This window comes from Oncorhynchus nerka, linkage group LG27, assembly GCF_034236695.1.
Source record: "Oncorhynchus nerka isolate Pitt River linkage group LG27, Oner_Uvic_2.0, whole genome shotgun sequence".
NCBI classification, from domain to species: domain Eukaryota; kingdom Metazoa; phylum Chordata; class Actinopteri; order Salmoniformes; family Salmonidae; genus Oncorhynchus; species Oncorhynchus nerka.
In genome coordinates, this window is record NC_088422.1 from 104,373,269 (window position 1) to 104,390,795 (window position 17,527).

Genomic DNA, 17,527 nt, shown 5'->3' on the forward strand with positions numbered 1-17,527 from the left:
TAGGATGTGTTTTACCAGGATCCTACCATAGGGTTTGTTTTACCAGGATCCTTCCATAGGGTTTGTTTTACCAGGATCCTTCCATAGGGTTTGTTTTACCAGGATCCTTCCATAGGGTTTGTTTTACCAGGATCCTTCCATAGGGTTTGTTTTACCAGGATCCTTCCATAGGGTTTGTTTTACCAGGATCCTACCATAGGGTTTGTTTTACCAGGATCCTTCCATAGGGTTTGTTTTACCAGGATCCTTCCATAGGGTTTGTTTTACCAGGATCCTTCCATAGGGTTTGTTTTACCAGGATCCTACCATAGGGTTTGTTTTACCAGGATCCTTTCTTCTTTGTTTGACTGTAACTCCTGCAGATTGAAGCATTTCTTGCAGTAAAATGATCCACCAAATGTACATTTTGATTCGGGAACAGTAGTGGAGAAATATGATTTAATTCTTTCAGCATCTTGAGAGAATGTGAGTGTGTAGTTAGGGACCGTCTGTAAAGGTGCTATCTTTATCAGCATCTAGAGAGAATGTGAATGTGCAGTTAGGGACCATCTGTAAAGGTACCCTCTTTATCAGCATCTAGAGAGAATGTGAGTGTGTAGTTAGGGACTGTCTGTAAAGGTGCTATCTTTATCAGCATCTAGAGAGAATGTGAGTGTGTAGTTAGGGACCATCTGTAGAAATGACGGTGCTATCTTTATCAGCATCTAGAGAGAATGTGAATGTGTAGTTAGGGACCGTCTGTAAAGGTGCTATCTTTATCAGCATCTTGAGAGAATGTGAATGTGTAGTTAGGGACCGTCTGTAAAGGTGCTATCTTTATCAGCGTCATAAAAGCTGATAGTGTTTCAACCACATAAAATATGCATCCAAGCCGACCTGACATCTGATCAGAAACATGTTGGGTCGTTTTTCACAGCTTTCTATTTTCCTTTCAACCGGTCAAACTGATACAGAAAATAATTTCCCGTCATTTATTTTTATTGCATTTTCTCCCTGGTCCTTAAAAAAATATATTTTGGATCCTTAAAGGAGTGGAGATGACAGAGAGAACTTGACCGATGAGAAAAATGGCTGCCTAAGTATGATCCCACCCAATCAGAGACAACGATAGACAGCTGCCTCTGATTGGGAACCATGCTAGGCCAACAAGGTAAAAGAAAACATAGATATACAAAAACTAGAGTACCCACCCTAGTCACACCCTGACCTAACCTAAAATATAGAGAATAAACAGGGATCTCTAAGGTCAGGACGTGACAATGACAGAGAGAACTTGACCGATGTCAACCAGATTGAGTCATTCTATCACGTCATAACATTATTCTGTTGACCAATAGGGTTTGATTTAGTCTTCTAGGGCAACAAGTAAGGACAGAAGAGGAGCTGCATGTATCTCATTATAGACAAGTTGACTCACTAACAGCCTTCCACCAAAATGACTGAAATTATAAGCAGAAGTAGGCCTCAAAAAAGCCTGCACCCTGTCCAGACATCTTTCTGCTGTCTCTGACCCTACAACGCATGTCCCTATATATGTCACTTTATCACGTATAGACGGGTGGGCTATTAGTAATGGGTCTGTGCAGGGTGAACAAACAGCAGACCACGCACCTCTAGTGTGTGTGTGTGTGTGTGTGTGTGTGTGTGTGTGTGTGTGTGTGTGTGTCTTAGAGCAGTGTCAGGAGGGACTGTAGACACACTGTGTTACAGAGAGCTCTCTCAGTGTGTGTGTGTGTGTGTGTGTGTGTGTGTGTGTGTGTGTGTGTGTGTGTGTGTCTTAGAGCAGTGTTAGGAGGGACTGTAGACACACTGTGTTACAGAGAGCTCTCTCAGTGACCTGTGACTTCACTGCCTTGACAACAATTGTCTCTCACCACAGCCATACACACAGTGTGTGTGTGTGTGTGTGTGTGTGTGTGTGTGTGTGTGTGTGTGTGTCTCAGTCAGTGTACTGTAAGCTCTGTAGAGACTGTCTTAGACACACTGTGTTAGAGAGTGACTGTGACTTCTGTCTTGACAGACAGGATTGTCAAACAGCCATACAGACAGTGTGTGTGTGTGTGTGTGTGTGTGTGTGTGTGTGTGACATTGTGTGTCACTGTAAGTGTGTTGTCTTAGAGCAGATCTTAGACAAGGCATACTGTAAGCTCTGTAGAGACTTAGACAGTTAGACAAGGCATACTGTAAGCTCAGACAGAACAGGATCTTAGACAAGGCATACTGTAAGCTCTGTAGAGACTCAGACAGAACAGGATCTTAGACAAGGCATACTGTAAGCTCTGTAGAGACTTCTTAGACAGGACAGGATCTTAGACAAGGCATACTGTAAGCTCTGTAGAGACTTAGACAGAACAGGATCTTAGACAAGGCATACTGTAAGCTCTGTAGAGACTCAGACAGAACAGGATCTTAGACAAGGCATACTGTAAGCTCTGTAGAGACTTAGACAGAACAGGATCTTAGACAAGGCATACTGTAAGCTCTGTAGAGACTTAGACAGAACAGGATCTTAGACAAGGCATACTGTAAGCTCAGACAAGGCATACTGTAAGCTCTGTAGAGACTCAGACAGAACAGGATCTTAGACAAGGCATACTGTAAGCTCTAGAGACTCAGACAGAACAGGATCTTAGACAAGGCATACTGTAAGCTCTGTAGACAGAACCGGATCTTAGACAAGGCATACTGTAAGCTCTGTAGAGACTAGACAGAACAGGATCTTAGACAAGGCATACTGTAAGCTCTGTAGAGACTCAGACAGAACAGGATCTTAGGCTCTGTAGAGACAGAACCGGATCTTAGACAAGGCATACTGTAAGCTCTATAGAGACTCAGACAGAACCGGATCTTAGACAAGGCATACTGTAAGCTCTATAGAGACTCAGACAGAACAGGATCTTAGACAAGGCATACTGTAAGCTCTATAGAGACTCAGACAGAACCGGATCTTAGACAAGGCATACTGTAAGCTCTGTAGAGACTCAGACAGAACCGGATCTTAGACAAGGCATACTGTAAGCTCTGTAGAGACTCAGAGAGAACAGGATCTTAGACAAGGCATACTGTAAGCTCTGTAGAGACTTAGAGAGAACAGGATCTTAGACAAGGCATACTGTAAGCTCTGAGCTGCTGTAGAGACTCAGACAGAACAGGATGTTAGACAAGTTAACCAACTCTATAAACATTAACCAGTAGAGAGGTCTATCTGTCGGTCCTCAATTTAAACTCGTTAACAGTCTGCTGAAGAAAATGTCTGACTTGACAAACCTGTTCCAGGGTTTGACTTTGAACTCGGTATAGATGATGTGATTAACCCGGTTGAACCCCTGAACTGTCAAAGCGTATTTTACTTTACGGTAGCCTTCTCATACGGAATAATACTGAGTCAGTTCAACCAAGCTGGTCGTCTGTTGTCTCTCCAGAGCCAATACTCTCAGACACTAAAATATCAGCAGCCCTCTGTCAATGTTTATCGCTCAGTGTCCAGTCAGCCAGCCAGTCAGCCAGTCAGTCAGCCAACCAGCCAGTCAGTCAGTCAGCCAACCAGTCAGTCAGTCAACCAAGCTGGTCGTCTGTTGTCTCTCCAAAGCCAATACTCTCAGACACTAATATATCAGCAGCCCTCTGTCAATGTTTATCGCTCAGTGTCCAGTCAGCCAGCCAGTCAACCAGCCAGTCAGTCAGTCAGCCAACCAGTCAGCCAGTCAGCTAGCCAGCCAGTCAGTCAGTCAGTCAACCAAGCTGGTCGTCTGTTGTCTCTCCAGAGCCAATACTCTCAGACACTAAAATATCAGCAGCCCTCTGTCAATGTTTATCGCTCAGTGTCCAGTCAGCCAGTCAGTCAGTCAGCCAACCAGTCAGCCAGTCAGCTAGCCAGCCAGTCAGTCAGTCAGTCAACCAAGCTGGTCGTCTGTTGTCTCTCCAGAGCCAATACTCTCAGACACTAAAATATCAGCAGCCCTCTGTCAATGTTTATCGCTCAGTGTCCAGTCAGCCAGCCAGTCAGCCAGTCAGTCAGTCAGCCAACCAGTCAGCTAGCCAGCCAGTCAGTCAGTCAGTCAACCAAGCTGGTCGTCTGTTGTCTCTCCAGAGCCAATACTCTCAGACACTAAAATATCAGCAGCCCTCTATCAATGTTTATTGCTCAAGTATCCGGTCAGCTAGCCAGCCATCCAGTCAGCCATCCAGTCAGCCAGCCAGTCAGCCAGCCATCCATCCAGTCAGTCAGCCAGCCAGCCATCCATCCAGTCAGCCAGTCAGCCAGCCATCCATCCAGTCAGTCAGCCAGCCAGCCAGCTAGCCAGCCATCCAGTCAGTCAGTCAGCCAGTCAGCCATCTAGCCAGCCATCCATCTAGCCAGCCATCCATCTAGCCAGCCATCCAGTCAGTCAGTCAGCCAGCCAGCCAGCTAGCCAGCCATCCAGTCAGTCAGCCAGTCAGCCAGCCAGCTAGCCAGCCATCCATCCAGTCAGCCAGCCAGTCAGCCAGCCATCCAGCCATCCAGTCAGTCAGCTAGCCAGCCATCCAGTCAGCCAGCCAGTCAGCCAGCTAGCCAGCCATCCAGTCAGCCAGCCATCCAGTCAGTCAGCCAGCTAGCCAGCCATCCAGTCAGTCAGTCAGTCAGCCAGCCAGTCAGCCAGCCAGCTAGCCAGCTATCCATCTAGCCAGCCATCCAGTCAGTCAGTCAGCCAGCTAGCCAGCCATCCATCTAGCCAGCCATCCAGTCAGTCAGTCAGTCAGTCAGTCAGTCAGCCAGCTAGCCAGCCATCCATCTAGCCAGCCATCCAGTCAGTCAGTCAGTCAGTCAGTCAGTCAGCCAGCCAGCCATCCATCTAGCCAGCCATCCATCCAGCCAGCCATCCATCCAGCCAGCCAGTTACAGCTGCTAACTACAACTACATTCTCCACCAGTCTCCATGGATGTGTTCCAAATGGCACCCTGTTCCCTATAGGTCTCTGGTGAAAAGTAGTGCACTATATAGGGAATAGGGTTCTGGTCTAAAGTAGTGCACTATATAGGGAATAGGGTGGTATATGGCTTTGGTCTAAAGTAGTGCACTATATAGGGAATAGGGTGGTATATGCCTTTGGTCTAAAGTAGTGCACTATATAGGGAATAGGGTGGTATATGGGATGATGTCTCTCTCTCTGCAGACAGACAGTCCCTCTCTCTCTCAGGGTCAGCAGCCATGACTACAGCCCACAACAGCTGTCCTCCCTACAGAATGATCTGCATTACATTTACAGATTAGCATAATCATAGCACCCCTCCCACCTTGTTCTCCCCCCTCCTCTCTTCCTCCCCCTCCCACCTTGTTCTCCCCCTCCTCTCTTCCTCCCCCTCCTCTCTTCCTCCCCCTCCCCTCTTCCTCCCCCTCCCACCTTGTTCCCCCCTCCTCTCTTCCTCCCCCCCCTCTTCCTCCCCCTCCCCTCGTCCTCCCCCTCCCCTCTTCCTCCCCCTCCCACCTTGTTCCCCCCTCCTCTCTTCCTCCCCCTCCTCTCTTCCTCCCCCTCCCACCTTGTTCTCCCCCTCCTCTCTTCCTCCCCCCTCCCCCTCTTCCTCCCACCTTGTTCCCCCCTCCTCTCTTCCCCTCCCCTCTTCCTCCCCCTCCCACCTTGTTCCCCCTCCTCTTTCCTCCCCTCCTCTCTTCCTCCCCCTCCCCTCTTCCTCCCCTCAAACCACGGCAGAGTGACCCCAGTGTGGGTGTTAGCAGAGCTACACTATCTCCTACCATCTGTTGACATATTGAGCTGCTAGCTGTGTTAATGTGAATCATATTGAGCTGTTAGCTGTGTTAATGTTAACCATATTGAGCTGCTAGCTGTTAGCTGTGTTAATGTTAACCATATTGAGCTGCTAGCTGTGTTAATGTTAACCATATTGAGCTGCTAGCTGTTAGCTGTGTTAATGTGAATCATATTGAGCTGCTAGCTGTGTTAATGTTAACCACATTGAGCTGTTAGCTGTGTTAATGTGAATCATATTGAGCTGTTAGCTGTGTTAATGTTAACCATATTGAGCTGCTAGCTGTTAGCTGTGTTAATGTTAACCATATTGAGCTGCTAGCTGTGTTAATGTTAACCATATTGAGCTGCTAGCTGTTAGCTGTGTTAATGTGAATCATATTGAGCTGCTAGCTGTGTTAATGTTAACCACATTGAGCTGTTAGCTGTGTTAATGTTAACCATATTGAGCTGTTAGCTGTTAGCTGTGTTAATGTTAACCATATTGAGCTGTTAGCTGTGTTAATGTTAACCATATTGAGCTGTTAGCTGTGTTAATGTTAACCATATTGAGCTGTTAGCTGTGTTAATGTTAACCATATTGAGCTGGTAGCTGTTAGCTGTGTTAATGTTAACCATATTGAGCTGTTAGCTGTTAGCTGTGTTAATGTTAACCATATTGAGCTGCTAGCTGTTAGCTGTGTTAATGTAAATCATATTGAGCTGCTAGCTGTTAGCTGTGTTAATGTTAATCATATTGAGCTGTTAGCTGTGTTAATGTTAACCATATTGAGCTGTTAGCTGTGTTAATGTTAACCATATTGAGCTGTTAGCTGTTAGCTGTGTTAATGTTAATCATATTGAGCTGTTAGCTGTGTTAATGTTAACCATATTGAGCTGTTAGCTGTGTTAATGTTAACCATATTGAGCTGTTAGCTGTGTTAATGTTAACCATATTGAGCTGTTAGCTGTGTTAATGTTAATCACATTGAGCTGTTAGCTGTGTTAATGTTAACCATATTGAGCTGTTAGCTGTGTTAATGTTAACCATATTGAGCTGTTAGCTGTGTTAATGTTAACCACATTGAGCTGGTAGCTGTGTTAATGTTAACTATATTGAGCTGTTAGCTGTGTTAATGTTAACCATATTGAGCTGGTAACTGTTAGCTGTGTTAATGTTAACCATATTGAGCTGTTAGCTGTGTTAATGTTAACCATATTGAGCTGTTAGCTGTGTTAATGTTAACCATATTGAGCTGGTAGCTGTGTTAATGTTAACCATATTGAGCTGCTAGCTGTGTTAATGTTAACCATATTGAGCTGTTAGCTGTGTTAATGTTAACCATATTGAGCTGGTAGCTGTGTTAATGTTAACCATATTGAGCTGTTAGCTGTGTTAATGTTAACCATATTGAGCTGTTAGCTGTGTTAATGTTAACCATATTGAGCTGTTAGCTGTGTTAATGTTAACCATATTGAGCTGTTAGCTGTGTTAATGTTAACCATATTGAGCTGGTAGCTGTGTTAATGTAAATCACATTGAGCTGTTAGCTGTGTTAATGTTAATCACATTGAGCTGCTAGCTGTGTTAATGTTAACCATATTGAGCTGTTAGCTGTGTTAATGTTAATCACATTGAGCTGCTAGCTGTGTTAATGTTAACCATATTGAGCTGTTAGCTGTGTTAATGTTAATCACATTGAGCTGTTAGCTGTGTTAATGTTAATCACATTGAGCTGCTAGCTGTGTTAATGTTAATCATATTGAGCTGGTAGCTGTGTTAATGTTAACCATATTGAGCTGTTAGCTGTGTTAATGTAAATCAAAAGACACAGATAGACAACTGGTCCCAGATCAGCCCAGCCTGAAGGAACCTGGGTTTGGTATTATCTTCCACTAGCCTGGTCCCAGATCAGCCCAGCCTGACTGGGTTTGGTATTATCTTCCACTAGCCTGGTCCCAGATCAGCCCAGCCTGAAGGAACCTGACTGGGTTTGGTATTAACTTCCACTAGCCTGGTCCCAGATCAGCCCAGCCTGACTGGGTTTGGTATTAACTTCCTCTAGCCTGGTCCCAGATCTGCCCAGCCTGAAGGAACCTGACTGGGTTTGGTATTAACTTCCTCTAGCCTGGTCCCAGATCTGTTTGTCTCGCTCTTTTCCAACTCCATTGCTCATTGTCAAGCCCAGTCTGGCCTCACGCAGCAATCTTCAAATATAAACCTTTATTCATTAATGATCTATTTGGCATGACAATGAGTGACAAGGAGTTGGCATGATGGCACAGACAAACAGTCCCACAGGCTAGAATCCTGGTCTGTACCAGTACATAGTGATGGTCTGTACCAGTACATGGTGATGGTCCGTACCAGTACATGGTGATGGTCCGTACCAGAACATGGTGATGGTCTGTACCAGTACATGGTGATGGTCCGTACCAGTACATGGTGATGGTCCATACCAGTACATGGTGATGGTCTGTACCAGTACATAGTGATGGTCTGTACCAGTACATAGTGATGGCCCGTACCAGTACATAGTGATGGTCCGTACCAATACATAGTGATGGTCCATACCAGTACATAGTGATGGTCCGTACCAATACATAGTGATGGTCCATACCAGTACATGGTGATGGTCCGTACCAGTACATAGTGATGGCCCGTACCAATACATAGTGATGGTCCGTACCAGTACATAGTGATGGCCCATACCAGTACATAGTGATGGCCCGTACCAGTACATAGTGATGGCCCGTACCAGTACATAGTGATGGCCCGTACCAGTACATAGTGATGGCCCGTACCAATACATAGTGATGGCCCATACCAGTACATAGTGATGGCCCATACCAGTACATAGTGATGGCCCGTACCAGTACATAGTGATGGCCCGTACCAATACATAGTGATGTTCCATACCAGTACATGGTGATGGTCCGTACCAGTACATAGTGATGGTCCATACCAGTACATGGTGATGGTCCGTACCAGTACATAGTGATGGTCCGTACCAGTACATGGTGATGGTCCGTACCAGTACATGATGATGGCCCGTACCAGTACATGGTGATGGTCCGTACCAGTACATGGTGATGGTTCATACCAGTACATGGTAATGGTCCATACCAGTACATGGTGATGGTCCATACCAGTACATGGTAATGGTCCATACCAGTACATAGTGATGGTCCGTACCAGTACATGGTGATGGTCCGTACCAGTACATGGTGATGGTCCGTACCAGTACATGGTGATGGTCCGTACCAGTACATGGTGATGGCCCGTACCAGTACATGGTGATGGTCCGTACCAGTACATGGTGATGGTCCGTACCAGTACATGGTGATGGTTCATACCAGTACATGGTGATGGTTCATACCAGTACATGGTGATGGTCCATACCAGTACATGGTAATGGTCCATACCAGTACATAGTGATGGTCTGTACCAGTACATGGTGATGGTCTGTACCAGTACATGGTGATGGTCCGTACCAGTAAATGGTGATGGTCCATACCAGTACATGGTGATGGTCCGTACCAGTAAATGGTGATGGTCCATACCAGTACATGGTAATGGTCCATACCAGTACATAGTGATGGACCGTACCAGTACATGGTGATGGTCCATACCAGTACATGGTGATGGTCCGTACCAGTACATAGTGATGGTCTGTACCAGTACATAGTTATGGACCGTACCAGTACATGGTAATGGTCCATACCAGTACATAGTGATGGCCCGTACCAGTACATAGTGATGGGCCGTACCAGTACATGGTGATGGTCCGTACCAGTACATGGTGATGCCCGTACCAGTACATAGTGATGGTCTGTACCAGTACATAGTGATGGTCCGTACCAGTACATGGTGATGGTCCGTACCAGTACATGGTGATGGTCCATACCAGTACTTAGTGATGGCCCGTACCAGTACATGGTGATGGCCCGTACCAGTACATGGTGAGGGTCCGTACCAGTACATAGTGATGGTCCGTACCAGTACATGGTGAGGAGGAGCCGGGATGGTGGTTGCCTTAACAAGAATGGACCGGTTCTGTGTGTTGTGTCCGCTAGCCAGCTAACAGGGAGGACGGGTTTAGGATGATAATGCCCAGAGGATTTAATGCTCTCCAAGAGTAGCCTAATAACCTACAGAGGTAGTCACTGTGTCCCAAATGGCACCCTATTCCCTATGGGGCCCTGGTCTATAGTAGTACCACTATATAGGGAATAGGGCTCTGGTCTATAGTAGTACCACTATATAGGGAATAGGGCTCTGGTCTATAGTAGTACCACTATATAGGGAATATGGCCCTGGTCTATAGTAGTACCACTATATAGGGAATAGGGCTCTGGTCTATAGTAACACTATATAGGGAATAGGGCTCTGGTCTATAGTAGTACCACTATATAGGGAATAGGGCTCTGGTCTATAGTAGTGCCACTATATAGGGAATAGGGCTCTGGTCTATAGTAGTACCACTATATAGGGAATAGGGCTCTGGTCTAAAGTAGTACCACTATATAGGGAATAGGGCTCTGGTCTATAGTAGTACCACTATATAGGGAATAGGGCTCTGGTCTAAAGTAGTACCACTATATAGGGAATAGGGCTCTGGTCTATAGTAGTACCACTATATAGGGAATAGGGCTCTGGTCTATAGTAGTACCACTATATAGGGAATAGGGCTCTGGTCTATAGTAGTACCACTATATAGGGAATAGGGCTCTGGTCTATAGTAGTACCACTATATAGGGAATAGGGCTCTGGTCTATAGTAGTACCACTATATAGGGAATAGGGCTCTGGTCTATAGTAGTACCACTATATAGGAATAGGGCTCTGGTCTATAGTAGTACCACTATATAGGAATAGGGCTCTGGTCTATAGTAGTACCACTATATAGGGAATAGGGCTCTGGTCTATAGTAGTACCACTATATAGAGAATAGGGCTCTGGTCTATAGTAGTACCACTATATAGGGAATAGGGCTCTGGTCTATAGTAGTACCACTATATAGGGAATAGGGCTCTGGTCTATAGTAGTACCACTATATAGGGAATAGGGCTCTGGTCTATAGTAGTGATGACCAAGGATGTTCTCTGTTTAGTGAGTCCTCCAGATCAGAGGCAGTAGGGATGACCAGGGATGTTCCCTGTTTAGTGAGTCCTCCAGGTCAGAGGCAGTAGGGATGACCAGGGATGTTCCCTGTTTAGTGAGTCCTCCAGATCAGAGGCAGTAGGGATGACCAGGGATGTTCTCTGTTTAGTGAGTCCTCCAGATCAGAGGCAGTAGGGATGACCAGGGATGTTCTCTGTTTAGTGAGTCCTCCAGATCAGAGGCAGTAGGGATGACCAGGGATGTTCTCTGTTTAGTGAGTCCTCCAGATCAGAGACAGTAGGGATGACCAGGGATGTTCTCTTGATAAGTGTGTGAATTGGACCATTTTCCTGTCCTGCTAAACATTCAAAATGTAACGAGTACTTTTGGGTGTCAGGGAAAATGTTTGGAGTAAAAAGTACATTATTTACATAAGTATTTACGTTTAATACATTTGCAAAAACTTCTAAAAACCTGTTTTCTCTTTGTCGTTATGGTGTATTGTGTGTAGATTGAAAATAAATGAATTTAATCCATTTTAGATTAAGGCTGTAACATAACAAACTGTGGGAAAAGTCAACACTTCCCGAAAGCGCTGTATCCAATGACCCATATAGTTTACTGAGTTGACATGAGGTCAGGGATATGACAGCTTTTTGTTATCCTCAAGGACAAACAGAAAAAGGTCTGGAAGTTTCTCCGAAAGCTGTGACAGGAAGATAAAGACATCTATTGGACCAAATATAGACATTGTTTGTGTTCCACCAACCCTATGTGTTCTTCTGTCCCACAGAGTAGGGATGCCACACAATGCCAATCCACACCACAGCCCTGTGCCCTGACACGTATTCTATACCCCTCCAGCCAAACCGACCAACAGCCCTGTGCTCTGACACGTATTCTATACCCCTCCAGCCAAACCGACCAACAGCCCTGTGCTCTGACACGTATTCTATACCCCTCCAGCCAAACCGACCAACAGCCCTGTGCTCTGACACGTATTCTATACCCCTCCAGCCAAACCGACCAACAGCCCTGTGCTCTGACACTTATTCTATACCCCTCCAGCCAAACCGACCAACAGCCCTGTGCTCTGACACTTATTCTATACCCCTCCAGCCAAACCGACCAACAGCCCTGTGCTCTGACACGTATTCTATACCCCTCCAGCCAAACCGACCAACAGCCCTGTGCTCTGACACGTATTCTATACCCCTCCAGCCAAACCGACCAACAGCCCTGTGCTCTGACACGTATTCTATACCCCTCCAGCCAGCCCTGTGCTCTGACACGTATTCTATACCCCTCCAGCCAAACCGACCAACAGCCCTGTGCTCTGACACGCCCTTCTATACCCCTCCAGCCAAACCGACCAACAGCCCTGTGCTCTGACACTTATTCTATACCCCTCCAGCCAGCCCAGCCCTGTGCTCTGACACGTATTCTATACCCTCCAGCCAAACCGACCAACAGCCCTGACACTGACACGTATTCTATACCCCTCCAGCCAAACCGACCAACAGCCCTGTGCCTGGAGGACACGTAGGAGGGGGGGAGGAGCCAAAGGAGGAGGAGGGGAGGAGGACACTTAGGGGGACTGAGGAGAGGAGGGGGAGGAGGAGGAGGGGGAGGAGGGGGGAGGAGGAGGAGGAGGGGGAGGAGGAGGAGGAGGGGGAGGAGGAGGAGGGGAGGAGGAGGAGGGGGAGGAGGAGGAGGAGGAGGAGGAGGAGGAGGAGGGGAGGAGGAGGGGGAGGAGGAGGAGGAGGAGGAGGAGGAGGGGGAGGAGGAGGAGGAAGAGGAGGAGGAGGGGGTGTCTGTGACTAAAGGGCAGATTTACACATCACACTGATCATCTCCCATTGAAAGTGCAGCGCTGCGCTGATCATTGACTTGTGCTGTGATTGTGATTTGGCCTGGGGGCACGGGATAGGAGACATGGGGTGGGGGTTTGGAGACGGGGGGCACGGGATAGGAGACATGGGGTGGGGGTTTGGAGACGGGGGGCACGGGATAGGAGACATGGGGTGGGGGTTTGGAGACGGGGGGTCACGGGATAGGAGACATTGGGTGGGGGTTTGGAGACGGGGGGGAGGAGGAGGACGGGATAGGAGACATGGGGTGGGGGTTTGGAGACGGGGGGGACGGGATAGGAGACATGGGGTGGGGGTTTGGAGGGTAGGGATAAGGGGGGACAGTGGTGTTTGGGGTATGGGCCGGGGTGCATCGTATGTGGTCTGCCCCCAGCATGTCGCATGCCGGTCAGTGACCTCCTTAGGCACCAGATGGTCCCAAAGACAGAGTACAGTGCGTGGGTGTGTGTGCGTGGGTGTGCGTGGGTGTGTGAGTGTGGTGTGCGTGGGTGGGTGTGCGAGCGTGGGTGTGTGAGTGTGGGTGTGTGCGTGGGTGTGTGTGCGTGCGAGCGTGGGTGTGTGCGTGGGTGTGTGTGCGAGCGAGGGTGTGTGTGCGTGCGAGGGTGTGTGTGCGTGCGAGGTGTGTGAGTGTGCGTGGGTGTGTGTGAAGTCTCACATGTTTGAGAGGAATACAAAAGGCTGTGCAACAAACGTCAGTCGTGAGTCCACTGTAGAGATATCAGAACGATGTGTGTGAGTCCACTGTGAGATATCAGAACGATCAGGGGAGTCCACTGGAGATATCAGAACGATCAGTCATGAGTCCACTGTAGAGATGGAACGATCAGTCATGAGTCCACTGTTTGAGATATCAGAACGATCAGTCGGAGTCCACTGTAGAGATATCAGAATGATCAGTCGTGGGTCCACTGTTTAGATATCAGAACGATCAGTCATGAGTCCACTGTAGAGATATCAGAATGTAACAGTCGGAGTCACTGTAGAGATATCAGAACGACAAGTCGGAGTCACTGTAACGATATCAGAACGATCAGTCATGAGTCCACTGTAGAGATATCAGAACGATCAGTCATGAGTCACTGTAGAGATATCAGAACCAGTCATGAGTCCACTGTAGAGATATCAGAACGATCAGGCCTGCCACTGTAAGATATCAGACGCGATCAATGTGGGCAGATAGCAGAGCTACCACCCTGGAGTCAAGGCTGTAGCTATACAGAACGCTCAATGTAACCAGTAGCAGATATCAGAGCTACCACCATGAGACCACTGTAGCTATCAGAACGATCAGTCAATGAGTCCAGCTGTAGAGATATCAGAGCTGATCAGTCATGAGTCAACTGTAGAGATATCACCCAACGATCAGTCATGAGTCCACTAGAGCTAGCAGAGCGACCAGTCATGAGTCAAGGCCTGCCGCTAACACGATCAGTCAATGAGTCCAGCTGCAGCTATCAGAGCTACCAGTCTGAGTCCACTGTAGAACACCCAACGATCAGTCAATGTAGTCCAGCTGTAGCAGATATCAGAGCTACCACCCTGGAGTCAAGGCCTGTAGAGATATCAGAACGAGCAGTCATGACTCCACTGTAGAGACATCAGAACGAAGTCATGAATGTAACCACTGTAGAGACATCAGAACGATGGAGTCATGAGTCCACTAGAGCTATCAGAACGATCAGTCGTGAGTCCGTCCACTGTAGAGATATCAGAACTCAGTCGCTAGTCACCCAACGAGATATCAGAACGACAATGTAACCAGCTAGCAGATAGCAGAGCTCAGTCACCCTGGAGACAAGGCCTGCAGTCATGAGTCCACTGTAGAGATGTCAGAACGATCAGTGTGAGTCCAGCTAGCAGCTATCAGAACGCTACCACCCTGGAGACAAGGCCTGTAGAGATATCAGAACGATCAGTCATGAGTCCACTGTAGACAGAATCGCTCAGTCCTGAGTCCAGCTGTAAGATACCACCTGGATCAGTCAGAGTCCTGTAGAGAATATCAAACTAAGTCCTGCCCACTGTAGAGATGCAGAACGATCAGTCCTGAGTCCACTGCAGAGATATCAGAACGATCAGTCTGTAGAGTCCACTGTAGAGATTGGATCAGAACCATAATAGTGAGTCCACTGTAGAATATCAGAACCAGTAACTAGATGGGGATGTATTACTGCCCCAGTAACTAGATGGGGATGTATTACTGTCCCAGTAACTAGATGGGGATGTATTACTGTCCCAGTAACTAGATGGGGATGTATTACTGCCCCAGTAACTAGATGGGATGTATTACTGTCCCAGTAACTAGATGGGATGTATTACTGTCCCAGTAACTAGATGGGATGTATTACTGTCCCAGTAGCTAGATGGGGATGTATTACTGTCCCAGTAACTAGATGGGGATGTATTACTGTCCCAGTAACTAGATGGGGGTGTATTACTGTCCCAGTAGATAGATGGGGATGTATTACTGCCCCAGTAACTAGATGGGATGTATTACTGTCCCAGTAGCTAGATGGGGATGTATTACTGTCCCAGTAACTAGATGGGGATGTATTACTGTCCCAGTAACTAGATGGGGATGTATTACTGTCCCAGTAACTAGATGGGGATGTATTACTGCCCCAGTAACTAGATGGGGATGTATTACTGCCCCAGTAACTAGATGGGATGTATTACTGTCCCAGTAACTAGATGGGGATGTATTACTGCCCCAGTAACTAGATGGGATGTATTACTGTCCCAGTAACTAGATGGGGATGTATTACTGCCCCAGTAACTAGATGGGATGTATTACTGCCCCAGTAGCTAGATGGGGATGTATTACTGTCCCAGTAACTAGATGGGGATGTATTACTGCCCCAGTAACAGAGGGATGTATTACTGCCCCAGTAACTAGATGGGATGTATTACTGCCCCAGTAACTAGATGGGGATGTATTACTGCCCCAGTAGCTAGATGGGGATGTATTACTGCCCCAGTAGCTAGATGGGGATGTATTACTGCCCCAGTAGCTAGATGGGGATGTATTACTGCCCCAGTAACTAGATGGGATGTATTACTGCCCCAGTAGCTAGATGGGGATGTATTACTGCCCCAGTAGCTAGATGGGGATGTATTACTGCCCCAGTAGCCAGATGGGGATGTATTACTGCCCCAGTAACTAGATTGGATGTATTACTGTCCCAGTAGCTAGATGGGGATGTATTACTATCCCAGTAACTAGATGGGGATGTATTACTGCCCCAGTAACTAGATGGGGATGTATACTGCCCCAGTAACTAGATGGGATGTATTACTGTCCCAGTAACTAGATGGGGATGTATTACTGTCCCAGTAACTAGATGGGGATGTATTACTGCCCCAGTAACTAGATGGGATGTATTACTGCCCCAGTAGCTAGACTGGGGATGTATTACTGCCCCAGTAACTAGAGGGATGTATTACTGCCCCCAGCTAGATGGGATGTATTACTGCCCCAGTAACTAGAGGGGATGTATTACTGCCCCAGTAACTAGATGGGATGTATTACTGTCCCAGTAGCTAGATGGGGATGTATTACTGCCCCAGTAGCCAGATGGGATGTATTACTGCCCCAGTAGCTAGATGGGGATGTATTACTGCCCCAATAGCTAGATGGGGATGTATTACTGCCCCAATAGCTAGATGGGGATGTATTACTGCCCCAGTAACTAGACTGGGATGTATTACTGCCCCAGTAGCTAGACTGGGGATGTATTACTGCCCCAGTAGCTAGATGGGGATGTATTACTGCCCCAGTAGCCAGATGGGATGTATTACTGCCCCAGTAGCCAGATGGGATGTATTACTGCTCCAGTAGCTAGATGGGGATGTATTACTGCCCCAGTAGCTAGATGGGGATGTATTACTGCCCCAGTAGCTAGATGGGATGTATTACTGCCCCAGTAACTAGATGGGATGTATTACTGTCCCAGTAACTAGATGGGGATGTATTACTGTCCCAGTAACTAGATGGGGATGTATTACTGCCCCAGTAACTAGATGGGGATGTATTACTGCCCCAGTAACTAGATGGGATGTATTACTGCCCCAGTAGCTAGACTGGGGATGTATTACTGCCCCAGTAACTAGAGGGGGATGTATTACTGCCCCCGTAACTAGATGGGATGTATTACTGCCCCAGTAACTAGAGGGGGATGTATTACTGCCCCAGTAACTAGATGGGATGTATTACTGTCCCAGTAGCTAGATGGGGATGTATTACTGCCCCAGTAGCCAGATGGGATGTATTACTGCCCCAGTAGCTAGATGGGGATGTATTACTGCCCCAGTAACTAGATGGGATATATTACTGTCCCAGTAACTAGATGGGGATGTATTACTGTCCCAGTAGCTAGATGGGATGTATTACTGTCCCAGTAACTAGATGGGGATGTATTACTGCCCCAGTAACTAGATGGGGATGTATTACTGCCCCAGTAGCTAGATGGGGATGTATTACTGCCCCAGTAACTAGATGGGATGTATTACTGCCCCAGTAGCTAGATGGGGATGTATTACTGCCCCAGTAGCTAGATGGGGATGTATTACTGCCCCAATAGCTAGATGGGGATGTATTACTGCCCCAATAGCTAGATGGGGATGTATTACTGCCCCAGTAACTAGACTGGGATGTATTACTGCCCCAGTAGCTAGACTGGGGATGTATTACTGCCCCAGTAGCTAGATGGGGATGTATTACTGCCCCAGTAGCCAGATGGGATGTATTACTGCCCCAGTAGCCAGATGGGATGTATTACTGCTCCAGTAGCTAGATGGGGATGTATTACTGCCCCAGTAGCTAGATGGGG

General features: G+C 47.2%; 1 protein-coding gene across 1 annotated transcript in view; it reads left to right on the forward strand.

The window, feature by feature from the left end:
• LOC135565158 (puratrophin-1-like) overlaps positions 1-17,527 on the forward strand; it is a 111,742-nt gene that overhangs the window by 4,151 nt on the left and 90,064 nt on the right. The gene's annotated exons all lie outside the window — the stretch shown is intronic.